At 42.5% G+C, this 15,982-nt stretch overlaps 1 pseudogene; it reads right to left on the bottom strand.

Annotated features, from left to right (window-relative positions):
* Positions 1-12,464: 12,464 nt before the first annotated feature.
* On the bottom strand, positions 12,465-12,582 carry LOC124709257 (annotated as a pseudogene).
* Positions 12,583-15,982: the final 3,400 nt, after the last annotated feature.

Below are 15,982 nucleotides of genomic sequence, written 5' to 3'. Positions count from 1 at the left end.
CAAAGAACTTAGAAGATGCAGCCATACAGATCAAACTAATAGGGACTTAGGATCTCGAAAGAGAAGACCAAATTCATGACAAGTGACAAACATGGATCACAGTTCCTTGAAACAGAGACTAGACGGATTGAGAGGGTAAAAAAGTTCAAATACCTCGGTGAAGCCGTACAAGAGAACGGATTGGAGAAAGCTGCTGTGGGGAACCGGATCTCAAAAATGGAGAGAGCTTACGGATTAACTAAAAACATTTACAACAAGAAGTGCATCTCTTAGAATACCAAAATAAAACACTACAATGCTGTGGTAAAAACAGAGTGTCTGTACGGCAGCGAATGCCTCTCACTGAATTTCAAGTTGGAAAAGCTGGAGACACTAGAAAGAAGAATATTACGGAAAATGATGCGTCCAACCCAAGTTGAAACTGGTTGAAAACTTCGGAGCAACAATGAAATCTACAAAAAGGCGGAGAAAATCTCGGAGACCATGAAAAGAGTATGTTGTCATTCCTAGGACACCTCTACAAAATGGACAAAATCAGATTAACCAAAGGGATATTCGACTTCCTGTGGAAAATGAAGACTACAGCGACATGGATTAAGGAAGCTCGTAAAGATCTGGAAAGGTTCAACATTCAGGAAGTTCAGATGTTAAATAAGGATACATTTCGGTCCATGATTCAAAATTTGGAAGGATTTCAAGTCGAAAGAACTAAGAAGACTGGAAGAGCCTGAATGGATGAACAGAAGCAACAGCACAGCGTCCGCATGAGGAGTACAGGAAAAAGAGGAAACTCCAGGCAAAGTCTGTTGTGCACCAAGCATATCGTGATCCTATCACATCTGCAATTGTCAACCGAGATCAGGTTCATAGCAATCGTAAACTTACAGAAAGTTTTTGATAATGTTAACGGAAATTCTCTCCTTCAAATTCTGAAGGTAGCACTGCTAAAAAACAGGGAGAGAAAGACTATTCACATCTTGTATAGAACCAAATAATAGTTAAAGGAGTTCAAGGGGATGAAAGGGAAACAGTGGTCGAGAAGGTAGCGTGTCATGGTTGAAGTTTATCCTCAATATTATCCAATTTGTACGTTGGGTAAGCAGTATATGAAACCAAAGAAAAATTTGGAGCAGGTAAGTTCACGGAGAAGAAAAAGAACTTTGAGGTTCGCTGATGACATTGTCTTTGAAGAGCAGTTGAATGGAATGGACAGTGTCCTGAAAGGAGGCTATAAGATGAACATCACCAAAAGCAAAACAAGGATGACGAAATGTAGTCGAATTAAATCAGGTGATGCTTGGTGAATTAGATTAGGGAACGAGACGCTTAAGTAGAAGACGGGTATTGCTGTTTTGGTAACAAAATAACTGATGATGGTCGAATTAGAGAGAATATAAAATGTAGACTGGCAATGACAAGAACAGCATTCCTGAGGAAGACAAATCTATTAACATCTAATATAGTCTTAAATGTTAGGAAGTCTTTTCTGAAGGAACTTGTCTGGAGTGTAGCCCTTTATGGAAGTGAAACATGGATGATAAACACTTTAGACATGAAGAGAATAGAAGCTTTTGAAATATGGCGCTGCAGAAGAATGCTGAAGATTAGATGTGTAGATCACATAACTAATGAGGAGGTACTACATGGAACTGGGGAGAAAAGAAATTTGTGGCACAATCTGACTAAAAGAAGCGATCGGTTGATAGGACACATTTTGAAACATCAAGAGATCACCAATTTAGTACTTGAGGGCACTATGGGAGTTAAAATTGTAAAGGGAGACAAAGAGATGAACACAGCAAACAGATTCCGAAGGATCTAAGCTGCATTAGCTTTCCGGAGTTAACCGGCCGCTGTGGCCGAGCGGTTCTAGGCGCTTCAGTCCGGAACTGCTTTGCTGCTACGGTCGCAGGTTCGAATCCTGCCTCGGGCATGGATGTGTGTGATGTCCTTAGGTTAGTTAGGTTTAAGTAGTTCTAAGTCTAGGGGACTGATGACCCCGGATGTTAAGTCCCATAGTGCTTAGAGTCATTTGAACCATTTTTGTCAGAGATAAAGAAAATTGCAGAGGGTAGAGGAGTATGGTGAGCTACATCAAACCAGTCTTCGACCTGAAGACCGAAAACAACAGACTATAATAAAACAACAGACTATGTGCTGGCACAGAGTTTCACCCTCTCCCTTTTCTCCTTATCCCTAAAACGAACACTGTACACACACCCATTTCAGTCACTTATGCTGAACAGTTACACTTACATACACAGCTCACACTTCACGACGGGAAGGTGCCTGTTAATGTGAAGGATAGGAAAAACCTGAACTTGCCCTTCAGCGTCTCCCAGCCGCTCATGCCACACGACTTTATTTTATTTACTTTACGGTCGAAACTTGTAATCTGAAAGTGTACCTGTCATTGTGTCGGATAATAAAAAGCATTTCAACTATTTCAGCAGTCTCGGTCATCTCCAGACGATATATAGAAAAATATGGTTTATAAAATTATAATGTGGTGTTGTGATTAAGTCGTGCAACGAGAAAAGGGGAATCCTTTTGGGATTTGGGGATGAATGTTGGGCAGATATAAGACATGATGATAATAAAAAACGCTGCAACCATGTTTACTTTATGTTCATTTCAGGACATATATTGGGGCTGTGAGTGGAAGCGACAAAGTAAAATTGGGGACTCTCTTTCCGAAGTGATCTGCAAATTTTCGCATTCGTCGTAAATGCAAAACTGAGCTGAAGCCACCGCCGCGCCAAGGAAACGGTATAATGTACTGTGAAGAGCCTGACAACAAAGAAAACCAAGTTATGTAATGCTTAAAAAAGCCACAGTGCTTCCCGAAGCACTCGATAACGCTGAATCTGCTGTTTCTTAGAACCGCCGAGAATCATTTCTAGAAATGTCAAATTGCGCTCTTCGCTAAATGAGAAATTATACTATTCCTTGACTACAATATCAATGAGTCACAGTTGGAGCCAGTCAATTCTTATGAAAATCTGGGTGTAATAATTTGTAGGGACATTGAATGGAACGATCACATAAACTCAGACGTAGGTAAAGCAAGTGACACACTTCGATTTAACTGTCGGATACTGTGAAAACGTAGGCAATCTACAAAGGAGATCGCTTACAATACACTTGTGCTAGCCATTCTAAAATATTGCTCAAAAGTGTGAGTCCTGTACTAAATAGGCCTAGCAGAGGATATTGGAAGCATACTAAGAAGGGCATCACGAATGGTTACAGGTTTGTTTAACCCACAGGAGAGCATCGTGGAAATGGTGAAATGAGTGAACTATGAGGCGAATTGGAAAGTTTTTGGCCCTATTTTTTAGCTAAATTATGGCTGCAAATGTGAAGTCAACATATTCGTTCCCAGCGATGGATCTTTGTTGCACCGGCTCAGCCTTATCCGCCGGTAACTCCGCTGTATGGCGAAGCTGTCAGTTGTTCAAGATGGGGGCTGCGCTTCATACGTCCATAGCGTACGAGCAACGAAGTGTGAATCGTTTTCAGTGGAGCAACGGACGAACGCCCATCGAAATCTATAGGGAAATGCAGACCATGTACGGGGAAAAGTGTCTCGCTTTGAGAAGGTGAGGTAGTGGCTTTGTGAGTTCACTATAGGCTATGAAGACTTGTAAGACAATGAGCGTATGGGGACGTTGCGTATGAGGACGTTGCGTATGGGGACGTTGCGACTGACGACACCATTTTGCGTGTAGATGTAATGGTGAAAGCGGGTCGGCCTGTGCACATCAAAGACATTTCCCGAGAGATTAGGAATCTTCACTCCAATGTTCACAGGTCCTTTGGGTACCGGAACGTTTCATGTCAGTGGGTGCCTAAGCAGTTGGACGACATGATGAAAGGCAAGTGAATGACTTAGATTAGATTAGACTAGATTCGATTCAGTTTTCGTTCCATAGACCCAAAAATGAGCTGATTATCGGGGGTGTGGAACACATCAGAAAGTATAACATAAAAAACAAAACATCTGAATATAATACTTACCACCCTGATCGTTTGTCAGGAGATTGTCAACGTAGGCGAATACAATACAGTAAACTGGAACTGCTAGTATTTACAGAATTAATACACTGTCAGAATTAAACATTTTTATCCATTTTTAATAAATTTATCATACGCAAAAAGTCTTTCAAACTCTGTTTAAACCATGGCTTATCTGAAAACTGAGTTTTTAATGGTTGCTGGTAATGTATTGAAAATATGTGTTCCTGAATATTGGACTGCTTTTTGGACCAAGGTATATGATTTTAGGTCTTTATGTATATTGTTCTAATTCCTAGTATTAATGCTGAGTATTGAGCTATTGGTTGGAAATAGAAGTATATTATTTGCAACAAATTTCATTAAGGAATAAATATACTGAGAAGCAGTGGTTAGAATACAAAGTTCCTGACTTGTTTAGAAGCTTCAGCAATTCTGTGGCATGCCCATCTCAACTGAATTGATTATCGATTTGTAATCCCAAAAATTAAACATTATCAACCTCTTCGATCTGCACATCTTCATATGCTACACACATGCTGGAAGGAAATCTCTTACAGGTTCTGAACTGCATATAGTGGGTCTTTTCAAAGTTTGATGACAGTCAATTAGCTTTAAACAATTTATTAATGCCAGTGAAAATTCTAAATCTGTAATTGATTTGCTATTTATTGCAATGTTTGCATCATATGCAAACAAACCAAACTTAGCATCTGTCAATGTAATAGACAAGAGGTCATTAATGCACACAAGAAAAAACAATGGACCCAACATGGTACCTTGAGGAACACCACATATAATTAATTCCCAATCAGGTTAAGAATAACTATTTACTGCACAGGTATTTCGTAATGACACCCTTTGTTTCCTGTTAGTTAGATAAGACTAAAACCATTTCACAGCATTGTCAGTGACACCATAATATTCTAATTTACTTAAGACAATGCTGTGATTTATACAGTCAAGGCTTTCAACAGGTCACAGAAAATGCCAGTGGACTCTGATTTATTATATAATGAATTAAGTACATTCTCACTGCAAGGGTAAATAGCTTTCTCTTTATCAGAACCCTTACGAAACACAAACTGTGACTTGGACAATATTTTATTTGTAGTAAAATGCTTAAGGAGGCACTTGAACACAACCTTTTCATGTATTTTTGAAAAAGCCAACAAAAGTGAAATTGGTCGATAGTTTGATGGTATCTCTTTATAACCCTTCTAGTAAAGAAGCTAAACTTCAGCATATTTTAACCATTCTGAAAATGTTCCACTGATAACAGATTGATTACACAAATAACTTGAGATAGAACTCAACTCACATGAGCACTTTTTCATTAACTTCATTGATACGTTACATACCCACTAGAATACTTTGATTTTAAGCACTTTATGATGGATGCCACTTCTTTGGGAGATGTGAGTGTCATTTCCATTTCACTGAAGTTATTTTTAAAGACTCCATTGCACTGTTCACTGAACATGATAACGCCAAGCTGCCAGTAACGGAAAAAATACTTGTTTAACAGGTTTGCAACACTATATGCACTTGTTAGTAATATCTCATTTATGTTTAGAGCTATTTGTTCCTCTTCCTTCTTGGCCCCACCTGTCTGTCTTCACTATAGCCTGTACAGTTTTTATTTTGTTGTCTGACATAATTATCTTTTCCTCATAATAAAGCTGCTTTGATTTCTGGATTACATGCTTTAATACACTCCTGGAAATGGAAAAAAGAACACATTGACACCGGTGTGTCAGACCCACCATACTTCCTCCGGACACTGCGAGAGGGCTGTACAAGCAATGATCACACGCACGGCGCAGCGGACACACCAGGAACCGCGGTGTTGGCCGTCGAATGGCGCTAGCTGCGCAGCATTTGTGCACCGCCGCCGTCAGTGTCAGCCAGTTTGCCGTGGCATACGGAGCTCCATCGCAGTCTTTAACACTGGTAGCATGCCGCGACAGCGTGGACGTGAACCGTATGTGCAGTTGACGGACTTTGAGCGAGGGCGTATAGTGGGCATGCGGGAGGCCGGGTGGACGTACCGCCGAATTGCTCAACACGTGGGGCGTGAGGTCTCCACAGTACATCGATGTTGTCGCCAGTGGTCGGCGGAAGGTGCACGTGCCCGTCGACCTGGGACCGGACCGCAGCGACGCACGGATGCACGCCAAGACCGTAGGATCCTACGCAGTGCCGTAGGGGACCGCACCGCCACTTCCCAGCAAATTAGGGACACTGTTGCTCCTGGGGTATCGGCGAGGACCATTCGCAACCGTCTCCATGAAGCTGGGCTACGGTCCCGCACACCGTTAGGCCGTCTTCCGCTCACGCCCCAACATCGTGCAGCCCGCCTCCAGTGGTGTCGCGACAGGCGTGGCGTGAATGGAGGGACGAATGGAGACGTGTCGTCTTCAGCGATGAGAGTCGCTTCTGCCTTGGTGCCAATGATGGTCGTATGCGTGTTTTGCGCCGTGCAGGTGAGCGCCACAATCAGGACTGCATACGACCGAGGCACACAGGGCCAACACCCGGCATCATGGTGTGGGGAGCGATCTCCTACACTGGCCGTACACCACTGGTGATCGTCGAGGGGACACTGAATAGTGCACGGTACATCCAAACCGTCATCGAACCCATCGTTCTACCATTCCTAGACCGGCAAGGGAACTTGCTGTTCCAACAGGACAATGCACGTCCGCATGTATCCCGTGCCACCCAACGTGCTCTAGAAGGTGTAAGTCAACTACCCTGGCCAGCAAGATCTCCGGATCTGTCCCCCATTGAGCATGTTTGGGACTGGATGAAGCGTCGTCTCACGCGGTCTGCACGTCCAGCACGAACGCTGGTCCAACTGAGGCGCCAGGTGGAAATGGCATGGCAAGCCGTTCCACAGGACTACATCCAGCATCTCTACGATCGTCTCCATGGGAGAATAGCAGCCTGCATTGCTGCGAAAGGTGGATATACACTGTACTAGTGCCGACATTGTGCATGATCTGTTGCCTGTGTCTATGTGCCTGTGGTTCTGTCAGTGTGATCATGTGATGTATCTGACCCCAGGAATGTGTCAATAAAGTTTCCCCTTCCTGGGACAATGAATTCACGGTGTTCTTATTTCAATTTCCAGGAGTGTATTTTACAGTATGCTAATATTAGAGCTGTTCCTAGATAGTAGATACAGTCTCCTTTTTGTCCTTGAGTAATTCATGTTTTCTTTTTGACTTCTGTTTGATTTGAGTTACCTTTAAGGGAAAACAATTATCAAAAGCTGAAGTAACTTTGCTAATGAATGCTTCCAATTTTCTATTTGAGTCAGAAGTATTTCAAACATTTATCCAGGTCATGTCTTTGAGCAGTCTCCTAAAATTCTCAATTTTTGACTGATTTATTACCCTCCTGTACTCAGATTTAATAGATTGTTTATCCAGACAAATGTCAACATTTAACACAAGATGCTGAATATCATAATCAGATAGTCCATTTGCTATTGGTTTTGTGATACGACTATTTTCGTAGATTTTTTCTCCAAATATACTATCAATAGCAGCCTCAGAGCATTTAAATATCCTAGTGTCAAATTTCACAGTAGGAACTAAATTGAATGGTTGTGTTACTGATTGCAATAATTGTTAACTGACAGATCTGTTCAATAAATCCACATTAAAATCACCAGCAATCACTATTTCCTTATTTTTTACTGCGCCATGGGACAGTAGAGCTTCCAGATTTTTTGTGAAGAGATTAAAGTTTCCTGAAGGTGCTCTGTATATACTTACTATTATAAAGGACTTATTACGAAATACTACTTCGATCGCACAAGCTTCTAAGTGTTATTCTGAGCAAAATTTATTAACAGCAATATTCTTGACATCAAAACAGTTTCTGAGACGTATAGCAACTCCCCCTTTCTCCATATTTTCTCTACAGAAGTAAGAAGCTAACTTGAATCCTGCAACATTTAACACATCTATGCCAGTGATCACATGGTGTTCAGAGAGGCAGATTCTATCAGCTGATTTGCACAACTCTAATGTTCAAGACAAATAAGCAACTCATTCATCTTACCCCTTAGATGGTCTAATGCAATAACGATTACTAATTTTGTGCACTGGCTGAATTACAAGTGATTGAAGCAAATTTTTCTGTCAGTTTTTGAATATCTCTAGTTTCAATCAGAGACTATCTGCATGAATTGTGAACATTAAAATTTGCTTTCTGGTTGCCTGGTTTATCAATGTGAATGCCATTTTCAGCTTGTCTCTGAACATATTTTGCTTCTGCCCTCTCTACCCTAAAAAAAACTGCTGTTCTGTCACTACTTCACTTAATCATCTGCAATAGTATGCCGAAGAGGGTGACACTTTTTCTGGATCTACATCTACATCTACATCTACATGACTACTCTGCAATTCACATTTAAGTGCTTGGCAGAGGGTTCATCGAACTACAATCATACTATCTCCCTACCATTCCACTCCCGAACAGCGCGCGGGAAAAACGAACACCTAAACCTTTCTGTTCGAGCTCTGATTTCTCTTATTTTATTTTGATGAGCATTCCTACCTATGTAGGTTGGGGTCAACAAAATATTTTCGCATTCTTAAGAGAAAGTTGGTGACTGAAATTTCGTAAATAGATCTCGCCGCGACGAAAAACGTCTTTGCTTTAATGACTTCCATCCCAACTCGCGTATCATATCTGCCACACTCTCTCCCCTACTACGTGATAATACAAAACGAGCTGCCCTTTTTTGCACTCTTTCGATGTCCTCCGTCAATCCCACCTGGTAAGGATCCCACACCGCGCAGCAATATTCTAACAGAGGACGAACGAGAGTAGTGTAAACTGTTTCTTTAGTGGATTGTTGTATCTTCTAAGTGTCCTGCCAATGAAACGCAACCTTTGGCTCGCCTTCCCCACAATATTATCTATGTGGTCTTTCCAAATGAAGTTGTTCGTAATTTTAACACCCAGGTACTTAGTTGAATTGACAGCCTTGAGAATTGTACTATTTATCGAGAAATCGAATTCCAACGGATTTCTTTTGGAACTCATGTGGATCACCTCACTTTTCGTTATTTAGCGTCAACTGTCACCTGCCACACCATACAGCAATCTTTTCTAAATCGCTTTGCAACTGATACTGGTCTTCGGATGACCTTACTAGACGGTAAATTACAGCATCATCTGCGAACAACCTAAGAGAACTGCTCAGATTGTCACCCAGGTCATTTACATAGATCAGGAACAGCAGAGGTCGCAGGACGCTTCCCTGGGGAACGCCTGATATCACTTCAGTTTTACTCGATAATTTGCCGTCTATTACTACGAACCACGACCTTCCTGACAGGAAATTACGAATCCAGTCGCACAACTGAGTCGATACCCCATAGGCCCGCAGCTTGATTAGAAGTCGCTTGTGAGGAACGGTGTCAAAAGCTTTCCGGGAATCTAGAAATACTGAATCAACTTGAGATCCCCTGTCGATAGCGGCCATTACTTCGTGCGAGTGAAGAGCTAGCTGTGTTGCACAAGAACGATGTTTTCTGAAACCATGCTGAATACATATCAATAGATCGTTCCCTTCGAGGTGATTCATAATGTTTGAATTACACCGTTACTGGCGATGAAACGTGGGTACTGCATTTCACGCTGTAATCGAAGCAGCAGAGGATGATTTGAAGATATATGGGTTCGCCTGTGACAAAAAAATTCTGTTCAGTACCACTTGCTGGGAAAGTGATGATAGCACTCTTCTGGGATAGCTGTGGACCGCACCTGCTGTATTGCGTTCCACTAGGTGAACAATCAATGACGACAGTCATAGTTCCGCACTGTCACGTCTGCGGGCTGTGATCTGGAAGAAGGGGTGAGGGATTTTTGATGTGGACAACATGCTTATTCTTCACGACAATGCAACGCTACGCGTGGCATTCAGAATAGCTGACAGGCTCTGGTCGTTGCACTGGGAGAGTATGGACCATCCACCATATAATCCAGTCCTTTCCCCAAGTGATTTCCACGTTTTTGGTCAATCGAAGAAGTTCCTGGAAGGACAGCGATTCACGTGCTATGATGAAGCCAAGACAGCAGTCCGACTGTGATTCCAAAGTCAGTCAGACAAATTCTACAATATGAGCATCTCAAATTTAGTGGTGCGATGAGATAAATGTGTGAACTGGTGTGGTGACTACGTGGAAAGATAGTGTATGTATAATAGTACATATACACTCCAAGACAAAAAAAGGCGTACCACTAAGAACTTGGGTAAGTTCATCTTGGTATTTCTTTTTTTTTGTCTTCGTGGGACGGAAATTGGTAGATGTGACGCACATGTACACACAAACAAATGATTACAATTTCATATAAATTGGGTCATTTATCAAAGAGAAATAGATCCACAAATTGAGCAAGTCAATAATGCGTTGGTCTACCTCTGGTCCTTATGCAAGAAGCTATTCAGCTTGGCACTGATTGATAAAGTTGCTTGATGTTATCCTGTGGGATCTCATGCCAAGTTCTGCCCAACTGGCGAATTAGATCGTTGAAATCCTGAGCTTATTGGAGGGCCCTGTTCCAAACGTTCTCAACTGATGAGAGATTTGGCGACCTTGCTGGCCAAGGTAGGGTATAGCAAGATGAAGACATGCAGTAGAAACTGTCACTGTGTGCGGGCAGGCATCCTCTTGCTGAAACATAAGCCCAGTAGGGTTTGCCACGAAGGACTACAAAACGGGTTGTTAAGCATTGTCGACGTATTGTTGTGCTTTAACGGTGTTGTAAAGGACAATCAAATGGATCCTGCTGTGAAATGAAATGGCACCCCAGACCATCAGTCCAGGTTGCTGGGCCGTATGGTGCGCGAAAATTAGGTTGGTATCCCACCGGTATCGTGGACGACTCCAGACACGCCTTCACTGGGCATTGGGACTCAGTTCGAAGCGAAACTCTGCACTGAAGACCATGATATCCCAGTCAACGGGATTCCAGGCGCTGATGACCAGCAAAGACGTGTCTGGAGTCCTCTCGGACAGTGGTCGGATACCAACCTGACATTCATCCACCATATGGCCCAGTGGTCTTACTTAGGAAGCTCATTTTGGTTTGTCATCTGAGGCAGCCTTACAACAAGGCGGTAGATCGATGATACTCTGTGCCCCATTTTGTTACCCTTCATGGCAAGTCATCCTGAGTTTTTATTTCAGCAAGATAATTCCCGCCCACAACGGCTGGAGCTTCTACTATCTTTCTTAGTGCTTTCCAAACCCTACACTGGGCAGCAAGATAGCTGAACCTCTCCCCAGTTCGAGCGTTATGTGCAGGGCCCTCCAACTAGCTCAGGAGTTTAAGATCTAACGCGCCAGTTGAATAGAATTTGACACGATACCCTCGGGTGACATTGAGCACCTCTGTCAGTCAAAGCGAGGACGAATAATTGCTTACATAAGGGGTAGAGGGGGACCAACTCGTTACTGGCTTTCCCAATTTGTCAAGCTATTTCTCTTGAATAAATCATCCAATTTGTCTGAAACTGTAATCATTTGTTTGCATGTACAAGTAAGTCACTTCCACAGATTTTCCCATTCGGGTAATTCCTTCGTGGTGCGTGTTTTTTTTGTCTTAGAGTGTATTTGTAGTTGTCTATATATACCTTATTTCAGCTAATAATAAATAGGAGCAAAGACTTTCTTACCCGCCCTCGTAGCAGACGCCTGTAGACAAAGACTGTCCTGTGGAAGTCTATCTACAAAATTTCAAGAATCAATTTTAAGTGAGAAATCTAGGAATATACTACAACTTCCTACGTATTGCTCTTGGAGGTATCGTGAGGAGAAAATGAGGCTAATTAAATCACGCACAGAGTGACTTCAGTAGACATTCTTCCTGCGCTCCACAAGAGGATGGAAAGGAACGAAGCCCCAAGAAGTGGTAGAGTGGGAACTGCCCTCTGGCGTGCACTTCACAGCGGTCTGCAGAGTAAAGATGTAGATGAAGAGAATTCTGTGATGAATAAAGAGTCTGTACCTCAGATTCCAGTTGGGGTCAAGCATACTTCCTTGTTTCCCCATGTGGACTCATACGGAGCCAATGTAACTGTTTTTATAAGCTGTCAGTGAACACAATGCTGGACTTGAAGTACTTTATTTGACACCACAGTCTAAGGGGAAGCAGGATACGTTGTTTGTAGGGGATCTCCTTCGAGTCACCTTCATCCGAGGATCTAAACTAAAACGAAACTCCGTCGGAGCAGGTCTCGGAAAGCCAACGGTACTGACCGACCGCCGTGTCATTCTCAGCATATAGACGTCACCGAGGCATGGAGAGGCTTGTGGTCAGCACACCGGTCTCCCGAATGTTGTCAGTTTTCGTGACTGGAGCCGCTACTTCTCAATCCAGTAGCTCCTCAATTTGCCTCACAAGGACTGAGTGACCCAGCTTGCCAACAGTGCTCGGCATACCGGACGATCACCCATCCAAGTGCTATCCAAGCCCGACAGCGCTTAACTTTGGCGATCTGACGGGAACCAGTGTTACCTCTGCGGCAAGGCTGTTGGCTTCATTCGAGGAAACAGCAAAATAAATGAAGGAACCATAAAGATGTAGTGTGCGTCATCTCACCACTCTACCATCTATTTTACATGAATCTGCCTCGCAGGGAGGAGAACCGAAGCTGTCAGGAACGACGAGATCTGTGACAGCAAGCAGGGTGTTATAGAAAGCCGTGTATTGTTATTGAGACAAACTCTGTGTCAGAGTGACAGATGTTTCACTGATGTAAGATTTCGTGTTTTTGCACAGAGAATATAAAATAATTCTATATTTTGTTCATATTGTCCTACATGGAATCAGAGTACAGAAACCGAAGTACATAAGTGCGTCACACCAGTAAAGAGTCCATGAACATCGATCAGGTGTTGCATATTGAGTGGATTTCAGGCTTTGATGCAAGTAAACTGAAGGAAATAGGAAGTGTTAGACCATGAACACCTGTCCCAGCAGCCAGCATATTAACACGGCTCACAGCACTCGGCCGGCCATCGAAACATTGTGTGTAAGAATGAAATCAACTTGGTTGCACACCCGAAAGCACATAATTAATCAATACTCCGTGAAAACCTAATAGATCAAATTACCTGTCTGTTGATAATGGGGGTGTGTTAGGTGCTAGAACGAAATATTACATCCGAAAGGAAGAGTAGAGTTTTAATTTCTTGCAGACCCGTCGGAATCTGAGAGAAATATAAGAAAAAGTAACTGGTCCCTACTTTATTCAACGAACAGTTTCGACATTCTCAAGTTACACGAAAACAAGATACGATGTTCTTTTATCTGCGTCACTGCAGCAGTTTGTTGCATATAACGTAATATTTGACGTATACAGAATCTGGCACCCATGTACACGTACTTTCTCGAGTGATTTATTGTTAATAACATCTACCGATTTAAAATTAATTGCAACCATCACTCGCTGAACTCATGACCAGAAAAGTGTGCGCCATTCTACACGTTCAATTTTCATCAGGAATCCTCTCTAAATGAAAATCTGTAAGCATCGGATTTTGCAAAGTGTATTAAAATATTTCCTTGTGGAACATTCTTTTTTTTCTGAGCAGGAGTTCCTTGATGTTGCAAAGTATTACATATGTGTATAAACGTGATAGCAAAAATAAAACTGTTTCAAAGAGAGTTTTCAGCATTTTGAAAGTTAAACAGCAAAGAGATCGTCAGAAAATTATCCGAAACGACTCAGAACACCACACTACTTAGGTAGGAGATAACCGGCAGGTAAGTAGGACATTATCTCAATAGTAGTTAGTAATTTCATCTTGTCAGAACATTATAAGAAAGGACCTGCAGTGGTTTCCAAATGAAGTGGTATCGGGACATTTGGATCCTCAGCTCTCATATCTTCAAATGAGGCATAGTTCAGTCTGTGTTAGAATGAAAATTTACATTAGACCCGTCATTATGCATCAGATAAGTATCATAAATACTTTGAAGTGCCTCACACAATGTCAAGATTAGTCTTTGGTATGCCATTTGGGCCAGCTTTATTTTGGTTAACGAACTATATTGCAGATATTTTGTTTTTCGGTTTGATTTGGTGAGATTTATGCAAGCCAGCGTTCATTGAAGTATGCAGGGTATTTTAAAGTTAAGAGAAGAGGTAACGGGAGAAACATCTTACTACGAAGCCGGAAATATTGCATCAAACTAGACACGGAGAGTACGGGCGTTATGGTGTGGTGGTGCATCGTTTGATGGCAACACCTGGTTAACGTGATTTATAAGGGAAGATAATCGCTCGAAAATTACATCACCGAAAGGTAGATGAGTAAATTCACTTTGGAGTTTCGAAACAGTACGAGCTATTTATATATTTGTGCATTTATTTGATCTACCAAGATTAGAGCTTTCAGGTTCTTTCTTACTTTTACGCAGACATCCTGAGAGAGTTAATGTCACAATGTATACAACACATGAGCCGGACATAACAACGATCATAGTCGTTAGAACGTGGGAGCGCCGTAATAAATACTGCATGTATGAAAAGGCCGCGCGCAGAACCGTGGTTTGGCTGGCGAGGGGGGGGGGGGGGGGGGGAGGGTCTTGGTATTCCGTTCCTATTCGAGCTTTTGGTTCAGTCCTGAACAGCGGCCATTTATATAGCCACTCGAACTTCTGTCTTACTGTAGCTATGTTACAACATATTAAGCAAAGTTTGAACGACAAAACCGAAGATGATGGCAGGTAAATTGTGTCGATAATTCCTTTCGCAAAAGATTTTAATCGGACTGAAATTAATTCTCAGCTAATGGCAGCACTGTATGTGCATCATTCGGATTTTACGTGCAAAAACAGTCACTTCGAATTTTACCTGAAAAAAGAGTCTCCTTTAAGTAGCTCTGGACTGAAGTGAGGCTGATGGTTCAGATTTAGTCCAGCGGCGTATCGGACCTTGCTCTGATACGTTTTAAGTGTTTGAAAAAATCTGGCTTCATTTGGATTTTGCGTGCAAAAATCACGAGTTTTGAACGTGCCACTTCTATACTTTAAACTTGGGTGAATTAAACTAAACTCCGCCGAACAGGTCACGAAAGTCCAACGGTACCGACCGGCCGCCGTGTCATCCTCAGTCGCAGGTATCGTGTGGATGCAGATATGGAGGGGCACGTGGTCAGCACACCGCTCTCCCGGCCGCATGTCAGTTTACGAGACCGGAGCCACTACTTCTCAGTCAAGTAGCTCCTCGGTTTGCCTATGCTGTGGAAAAAAAATGGCTCTGAGCACTATGCGACTTAACTTCTGAGGTCATTAGTCGCCTAGAACTTAGAACTACTTAAAACTAACTAACCTAAGGACATCACACACATCCATGCCCAAGGCAGGATTTGAACCTGCGACCGTAGCGGCTCCAGACTGTTGCGCCCAGAACCGCACGGCCACTCATGCCGGCATGCTGTGGAAAATTTTTTTATGGGTGAGTGTGTGCCACTTTATTTTGTGTATGGGTTGTTGCACTGTTGTGTCTTACGTGCGGTCATTGTTAATTTGTTGTGTTGTTCTGGGCGGTGTACGGTTTTGCGAGTGTGTGGTGCGTCCGTTCCTTTTCCGTTAACAAATATGTTGGTTTAATTTCTCTGTCATATTGGTCTTGTAACCATTTTCCAAGTGCTATTTGTTCTATTGTTTTCAGCTCCTGTGTGATTCTGTATACTTGTGGGTGTCCTGTTCAGTCTGTGGAACATGACTCTGAACTTTATCTTATTATTTCTCGCTCTTCCATGGACCAGTCAACTTTTCCAGATTTAGTTCCTTCTGCACTGCTACTATGCATTTCCCTCGGTACGTAATTAATCCGGTCCGACAGGGACGTTATGTTATGAGAAAATGTGAGTTCGTATACTCCTGATCTGTTGAAATTATCTGTGGGTGTCTCCTGTGTTCTGAGGTT

Source organism: Schistocerca piceifrons, chromosome 7, assembly GCF_021461385.2.
Source record: "Schistocerca piceifrons isolate TAMUIC-IGC-003096 chromosome 7, iqSchPice1.1, whole genome shotgun sequence".
NCBI lineage: Eukaryota > Metazoa > Arthropoda > Insecta > Orthoptera > Acrididae > Schistocerca > Schistocerca piceifrons.
The sequence above is the reverse complement of the archived record's forward strand: the minus strand, read 5'-3'. Positions and strand labels throughout refer to the sequence as shown.